Source organism: Bubalus bubalis, chromosome 8, assembly GCF_019923935.1.
Source record: "Bubalus bubalis isolate 160015118507 breed Murrah chromosome 8, NDDB_SH_1, whole genome shotgun sequence".
In the NCBI taxonomy this organism is placed as follows: Eukaryota; Metazoa; Chordata; class Mammalia; order Artiodactyla; family Bovidae; genus Bubalus; species Bubalus bubalis.
The window spans coordinates 30,507,301-30,514,807 of record NC_059164.1 but is presented as its reverse complement, the minus strand read 5'-3'; the positions used below and the strand labels follow the sequence as shown (position 1 = coordinate 30,514,807).

The 7,507-nt window shown below is 44.7% G+C and overlaps 1 long non-coding RNA gene across 3 annotated transcripts in view; it reads left to right on the top strand.

Annotated features, from left to right (window-relative positions):
* The first annotated feature begins 4,935 nt into the window (after positions 1-4,935).
* Positions 4,936-7,507, top strand: part of LOC123334673 — a 77,052-nt gene continuing 74,480 nt past the window's right edge. For all 3 annotated transcript variants that reach the window (XR_006552705.2, XR_006552706.2, XR_006552704.2), the window contains exon 1: positions 4,936-6,166. This is a non-coding gene — a long non-coding RNA (uncharacterized LOC123334673). The remainder of the gene's footprint in view (positions 6,167-7,507) is intronic.

The following is a 7,507-nucleotide window of genomic DNA, read 5'->3' as shown; positions in this document are numbered from 1 at the left end:
TACACACCCCATTTGAGAGATCACTTCTCTTGGTGGTGGAGAATCATGGCAGGCTTTAGATGAAAGCAAAAAAACTTCACCTGATCAGGTTTGATTTTCAGCAAGTGACCCTGGGTGCTTAAAGCAGGGCATGCAGGCAAAGAAGCCAGTAGGAGACTGTTGTCAGAGTCCAAGAGAAGGTATCAGTGGCCCACACTCAGGTGGCAGCATAGGTGTGCAGGGAAGATGCCAGACTGGGGAGGGATTTAGGAGGTGAAAGCAAGAGGACATGTGACTAAGAGTGGGTCTGTTGAGTTAAATAAGTGCATGCATGCAGGCCTCTTGAAAGATGTCCTCACACAGAGGTGCTCCCTGGAACTACATTCAATTTCAGTGACATTTTTGATCCACACTCCAGATGTGATGCAAGGGAAGTCAGAGCTGTATTATGACTTTCATGGGCCTTAGACACTTTGCCTTCAATGAGCCCCTTTCTCCATTAAAAATAATAATAAAAAAATATATTTATATATAAATAAGTATATATATGAAAGCATCTGAATGAATTGTATAGAGAGGAATATAATAAAGTAGTATTAATATTATATTCCATTTTTCTCTTGACTTTAGAAGAAAGTAAAATACTCGCATGGGTTTCTAAAGGTATGGTGCACCTTAGGCACCGTGCTTGTGGTGCCCAAAGGCTCAGTCGGTCCTGGAAGCCTGTCAGACTCCGGGGATGTGGCGTTCTGGCAGGTTCAGTGTGAGCATGGAGCGCCATCTAGCGGCTCACATGTTTGCAAGGCAGCCGAGCTGCTTATCTGTAAAACTTGGACTCACATCCCAGATCACACCCAATCTGTCTTATGGCTGCTTGACTCATCTCCAGACAGCCCTGGATGCTGGGTTTTGAGATTGATGGGCAGGCAGACAAAACGAAACCTCAAGAGTGCAACAGAGGCACAGTAGAGCCCCCAAATCAGCTAAGAGCCAAAGTTTAATCTTTTCATCTAACAAGTTATTTAATGCAGTAGTAGTTTCCAGCATTTTGGGGCTTGAGGCAATACACTGAATGGGGGTATAAGTGGACACCAGTTTAGGAAAGCAAGTTTGAAAAAACACAAAAAAATCGGTTTTGCAGTGTTCTCTCAGTATTTCTTATTTTCTTCTCCACTAGGATTCCTTCTGTATCTGCAAGGCAGTTATCCAGTATTTGATAAGAGGCCAGACTTTTTTTTTTTTTTTTCGTGGCCATGTTGCATTCCTTGAAGTATCTTAGATTCCCTGACCAAGGACTGAACCCAGGCCCATGGCAGTGAAAACCTGCAGTCTTAACCATTGAGCCTCCAGGGAAATTCCTATATGATCTTTTTAATTTGCTTTTGAATTAGGCTTGCTAATATCTTATTGGGTTTCTCTTATTGAAAAATTTACATCTATGTTCATCAGGGATATTGGCCTATAATTTTCTTAAATTGTAGTGTCCTTATCTGGCTAGAGTATTACTGGCCTTGTAAAATGAACCTGGAAATGTTCCCTCTTTTCAGTTTTTTGAAAGAGTTTGTGTACTGTTCATTCTTCTTTAAACATTTGGTAGAGTTCACTAGTGAAATCACCTTGTCCTAAACTTTTCTTTTTTTGGAAGTTTTTGATTACTGATTCAGTCTCCTTACTCATTATTGGTGTGTTCATATCTTCTGCTTCGTAATTCAGTCTGGGTAGGTTGTAAATTTCTAGGAATTGACTCATTTCTTCTAGGTTATCAAACTTGTTGGCATATAATTATTCACTACTATCTCATGATCTTTTGTATTTCTGTGGCAAACTGTAATATCTCCTCTTTCGTTTCTGATTTTATTTGAGTCTTCTCTTTTTATCCTTAGTTAGCCAGCCAAAGGTTTGTCCACGTGTGCGGCTCCTGACTTAGAACTCTGGATGGGGCAAGAGAGAAACAAGCCTCTTTGGCAGTGTTCACACAGCTGGAGAATCCAGGCACTTCCTCTCACACTCTCACCTTCCCACACAGGAGACATCACAGGCTGAGAAAGTTTCTCTTGTCCCTTAAGCTGAGCTACCCAGGAGAGGCGTGGTGTAGGTAAAGTCAGATGTTCCTCTTACCCTCTCTGATGCGTTCAGTTGCAGATTTTTGTCCTTGTTGCTCCAGTCACGTGCTGGAACCTCTGCTGGATTCTTGGACTTCCACAGAGTCTCTCTGATCTGTGGGTGATTGTCTAATTGGTGATTCTTATAGGGGAAGACTATAGAAAGCTTCTATTTTTGCCATTTTGATGATGTCACTTTCCAACAGATATCTTTAAAGATATAAACTCATAAAGTTTACTCAAGAAATAAATAATAAATAGTATGAAAGTCACTCAGTCATGTCTGACTCTTTGTGACCTTGTGGACTCTACAGTCCACGGGATTCTCGAGGCCAGAATACTGGAGTGGGTAGCCTTTCCCTTCTCCAGGGGATCTTCCCAACCCAAGGATCAAACCCAGGTCTCCCACATTACAGGCAGATTCTTTACCAGCTGAGCCACAAGGGAAACCCAAGAATACTGGAGTTGGTAGCCTATCCCTTCTCCAGCAGATCTTCCCAACCCAGGAATCAAACCAGGGTCTCAGCATTGTGGGCGGATTCTTTACCAGGAGCCCAGTACTTGTATATCAAATGAAGCAACTGAATTCATAGTTTAAAGTCTATATCAATTTGCCTGCATCCAGTCTGGAGCTTAGGCCACACAGGAGGTAAACAGGGAAAGTTTACAATGAAGAATCATCAAACTCTGATAAAATAGGACCTGTTGATACAAGATAAAACCAGTGCTGGCAAAGGATGTGGAGTAACTGGAACTCCATACATTGTTGGTGGGACTTCAACACGATATAGCCAGTTTGGAAAACAGTTTGGTAGTTTCCTATAAACTGTCATGGATCCTTACCATTCAATTCAGCACTGCCACTCATAGATATTTACTTAAGAGAAGTAAAAAGATATGTCGAGACAAAGACGTATCCTTAAAAGTTTATAACCGACTTAGTCATAAGAGCCAATAACTGAAACCACCCACTATTTACCAACTGGTAAACGGATAGACACATTACAGTGTCTACATACATTATAAAATATCCTGAATAGGCTGAATCCTGACCCCCAAAGTTGATGGTCATAGGAGACAGGGCCTTTGGGAGGTGATTAGGTCATGAGGGCAGAGCCCTTGGGAGTGGGATTCATGTTTTATAAAAGAGGCTCTAGAGAGATCCCTAGCCCCTTCGTCTCTGCAAGTTTACAGAGGGAAGGTGCCAACTGTGGACCTGGACACAGGCTTCATCGGAACGCGACCATACTGGCACTATGGTCTTCAGCTTGCCAGCCTCCAGAACTGGGGGACTTAACATATGTCCTTTAAAAGCTACCCAACCTGTGGTATTTTGTTACAGCAGCCTAAGTGGACAAAAAAGATACATTTTGGGGAGATTGAAATATTCTACATCATAATTATGGTGGAGTTTTTAATATATATATTTCTTAAAGCTCAACAAATTGTACATTTAAAATTGGTAATTTTATTATTTGTAAACTATTTCTCAATAGAGCTAATTTTTTTTTTTAATAGTAATGTCAAGCCTCTGCTGCTGCTGCTGCTAAGTCTAGACCACCCTAATTAAAACAGAATCCCTGGAGATAAGGCACATGTGCCTTAGGTGATTCTAAAGTGCAGTCTGGTTTGAAAATGACTGTCCTTTGCAGAAAGAACATTTGTGTGAAGGCATCTCAAATGGTATGGCATCAATATGAACCTTTTTTCCAACATCTCCTCCCACTTGTTCAGTCACTCAGTCCTGTCTGAGTGCAACCCCATGAAGTGCAGCATGCCAGGCTTCCCTGTCCTTCACTATCTCCTGGAGTTTTCTCAAATTCATCTCCATTGTGTCAATGACACCATCCAGACATCTCTTCCTCTGTTGCCCTCTTCTCCTCCTACTCTCAATCTTTCTGAGCATTGGGTCTTTTCCAGTGAGTTGGCTCTTCACATCAGGTGGCCAAAGTATTGGCGCTTAAGCTCCAGCGTCCATCTTTCCAATGAATATTCAGGGTTGATTTCCTTTAGGATGGACTGGTTTGATCTCCTTTCAGTCCAAAGGACTCTCAAGAGTCTTCTCCAACAGCACAATTCAAAAGCATCAATTCTTTGGTGCTCAACCTTCTTTATGGTCCAGCTCTCACATCCATACATGACTACTGGAAGAACCATAGCTTTGACTATACGGACCTTTGTCGGCAGAGTGATGTCTCTGCTTTTTAATACGCTGTCTAGGTATATCTTAGCTTTCTTTCCAAGGAGCAAGCATCTTTTAATTTCATGGCTGCAGTCACTGTCTGCAATGATTTTGGAGCCCAAGAAAATAAAATCTGTCACTGTTTCCACTTTTCCTCCATCTATTTGCTATGAAGTGATGGGACAGGATGCCATGAATGTTTTTGAATGTTGAGTTTTAATCTAGCTTTTTCACTTCTCTCTTTCACCCTTATCAGGAGGCTCTTTAGTTCCTCTTCACTTTTGCCATTAGAGTGGTATCATGTGCACATCTGAGGTTGTTGATATTTCTCCCAGAAATCTTCATTCCAGCTTGTGATCCATCCAGCCCAGCATCTCACATGATGTACTCTACATACCTGGGCTTTCCAGGTGGGCCTAGTGGTAAAGAATCTGCCTCCCAGTCAGGAGACATAAGAGACATGGGTTCGATCCCTGGATTGGGAAGATCCCCTGGTGAAGGAAATGGCAACCCACTCTGGTATTCTTGCCTGGAGAATCCCAGAGGAGCCTGGCAAGTGATGGTCCATTGGGTCACAAAGAGTCAGACGTGACTGAAGAAACTTAGCAAACAGGCAGTCTGCGTCTAAGTTAAATAAGCAGGGTGATAATATGCAGCCTTGTTGTACTCCTTTCTCAATTTTGAACCAGTCCAGCGTAGTGTAAACATAACTTTTATGTGCACTGGGAAACCAGAAGATTTGTGACTTGCTTTGTTATGACATTCACTCTGTGGGGTGGTCTGAAACTGAACCCACTGTATCTCTGAGGTCTGCATGTACTGTGATTTGAAGGAAAACAGAGCTGCCAGACTAAGACCAACTGCTCAGAACCCCGTCCTTTCCAGAACTTAGCTCCTGGACGGATCTGAAGCACAGAGAGCTCAGCTGTTAATGACCAGAGTCACGCGTGCTGGTCAGACTGTGGCTGATGTGCAGGCTGGCTTCGCAGATGCATGGTCTGCTTGGCCTGTGATGCTCTGTGGCTTCCGTCCCGAAATTCTGAATAATTTGAGTTTTGAATTTGTGTTTTGTTAGTGAAGTCTGCTGGGACAGTGAAGCATGGGCCAGGTATTTGGAGGCTCTTCAAAGTGTTTTATGCTTCTTTGTTTCCAGACAGATGTGGAATAGAGTACAAGGAACTGAGGGAAACTGGCCATTAGTGAAAGGTTTTGTGTTTATCTGGCTCGGGCTTGGGCTGTGTTTTCTGTTTGCTGTAGCTATAAGGTGTTAGAGGCTAAACTTGCTCTGTGTCCCTGTTTTTGCCTCCCCTGTGGTCCTTGGATTTCCCCAGAGGCTTCTTGAATCTTCCGAGAGGCACAGTTCTCGGAGGTGTATTCCCCAGTTGTCATACCGGAGCCCCAGTGATCTGGAAGGTGATGTGGAGGGAAAGCGTCTGTGGTCCTACAATTGACAGTCTTTTAGTGAGCTGACCTTCATAAGAGCGTCTCCATTTTCTTTGTTTTGTTTGTCCCTCATTGGTGAGACAGGGAGGCTGGGGAAGGTCGAGATGGGTATATCCATTCCCCCAGGTTGGTTAGGGTCTGGTAAAACCTCAGCAGGTTAGGCTCTAGTAAATTTCTCTTGAGGGCAGGCCTTGTTAGGAAGAATGGAAATGTCTGGGTGTGTTTAAGAAAGGCCATTTCCCCTCCCCCACACAGACGTAGGAAGGGCTTCTTCTCCATCTTCCCTGTGAGAACCTGCAGGACTCCAGCAGGCTGCACTCCCAGAAGTGTGGGAGCCTCCCTGGAGGTTAACCCACCTGGCCTCCCGCACCTCGCCCGTCACACTTCAGCTCTTCCCCCCCAGGCGCCGGTTCCCACAGACTGGTTGCTGCTCTGGTGAGTTGCGACTCTGCATCTGCCGGTAGGTCTCTCCAGTCTGTGGGGCAGTGGCTTGCCCTATGGCTTCAGTTCTCTGATGGATCTGAGAGAGTTGTTGATTTTTCAGTTTGTTCAGCTTTCTTTTGGTCTCTATGTGGGTGGGAGAGGTAACTTCTAAACTTCCTTACGGGCAGAGCTAGAAACTCGAACTCAAATACTGTTTATATGCTCCTACGGTTGTAATGATGTGGCAGGCAGTAAGGTTGTGGGAAAGAGGCGGGGAGGCTTTGAGGCCTGGACTGGGCACCAGCCACCCCACCTCTCCTGGGTGCTTCACTTGACGCCTCGCTGCCCCGAGCGCTGTGAACTGGCTGTGTAGCCCGAACTCGGAGCTTATAAAAAAGCAGCCTCTCGGGGGTCCCATTCCAGACCTGCCGAATCAGAACCCACAATGTAAGGAGACCCCCCCAGGGGATCCCTGTGCAGGTTAGCGTTTGCAAAGTTCTGACTACAATTTACGACACACTTTCGAACATGAGTTTGTTACCTTTGTTCCCAAACTGTTCACTGAGGTGCCCAGCGGCACCACAGTGAATTCACGGGAAGCTCTCTGGGGTATCTTTATGTAACACGTATCTTGGGAAACACAGGCACCTCTGTCCAGCGTCACGTGTGCCTCTAGCTTTAGTTTATTTTCCGCCTTAGATCACTGTGTTCCTTCTGTTGCTGTCTTATGGACGACTAGGAAAAACTTCAGCTGTGATCAGATACTAGACCTGTGTGAAAGGCAATGGGGAATGAGAAACGAGTTGGCAGTTGTATCTGAATGCAAAATCTGAGAAGCGTTCAGAGCCCAACAGGTGCTAAGCTGTTAGACTGTCAGTGTGGATTAAATTGTTTGAACCTGAGGCTGTCAATGTGGATTAAATTGTTTGAACCTGACTACATAATAAGTAGACCTGTTAGGTATTTCCTTTCCTGGGGTGCTGACACACTAGGAGGACCCTGAACTGAGAACGTTTGGGAACCTCTGGCTTAACATTTGGTTAATTGCTTTGTAACCAAACCAGTCAGGTCCGGTCACCCCATGCGAAGTGAAGCCAGTCTTCTGGCACTGGGTTGTGTGAAGTTAAGTGCAGATTTATCGCAGGGCACCAAGCAAAGAGTCCAGGCAGCTAGTGCTTAAAAGACCCAAACTCCCCACTGGCTCTCAGGGAAAGGTTTTTAAAGACATGATGAGGGAGGAGGGTTGTGCAGTGCCTGATTGTCTCGTGGTGAAGTAATTGGAAGTTAATCAACCTTCCAGTTCCAACCGGTCTGGGCGCTATGTGCTTGTGGGCAGCAGCATGCAGTTAACTTCTTCCACCTGGTGGAGGTTTCGGTA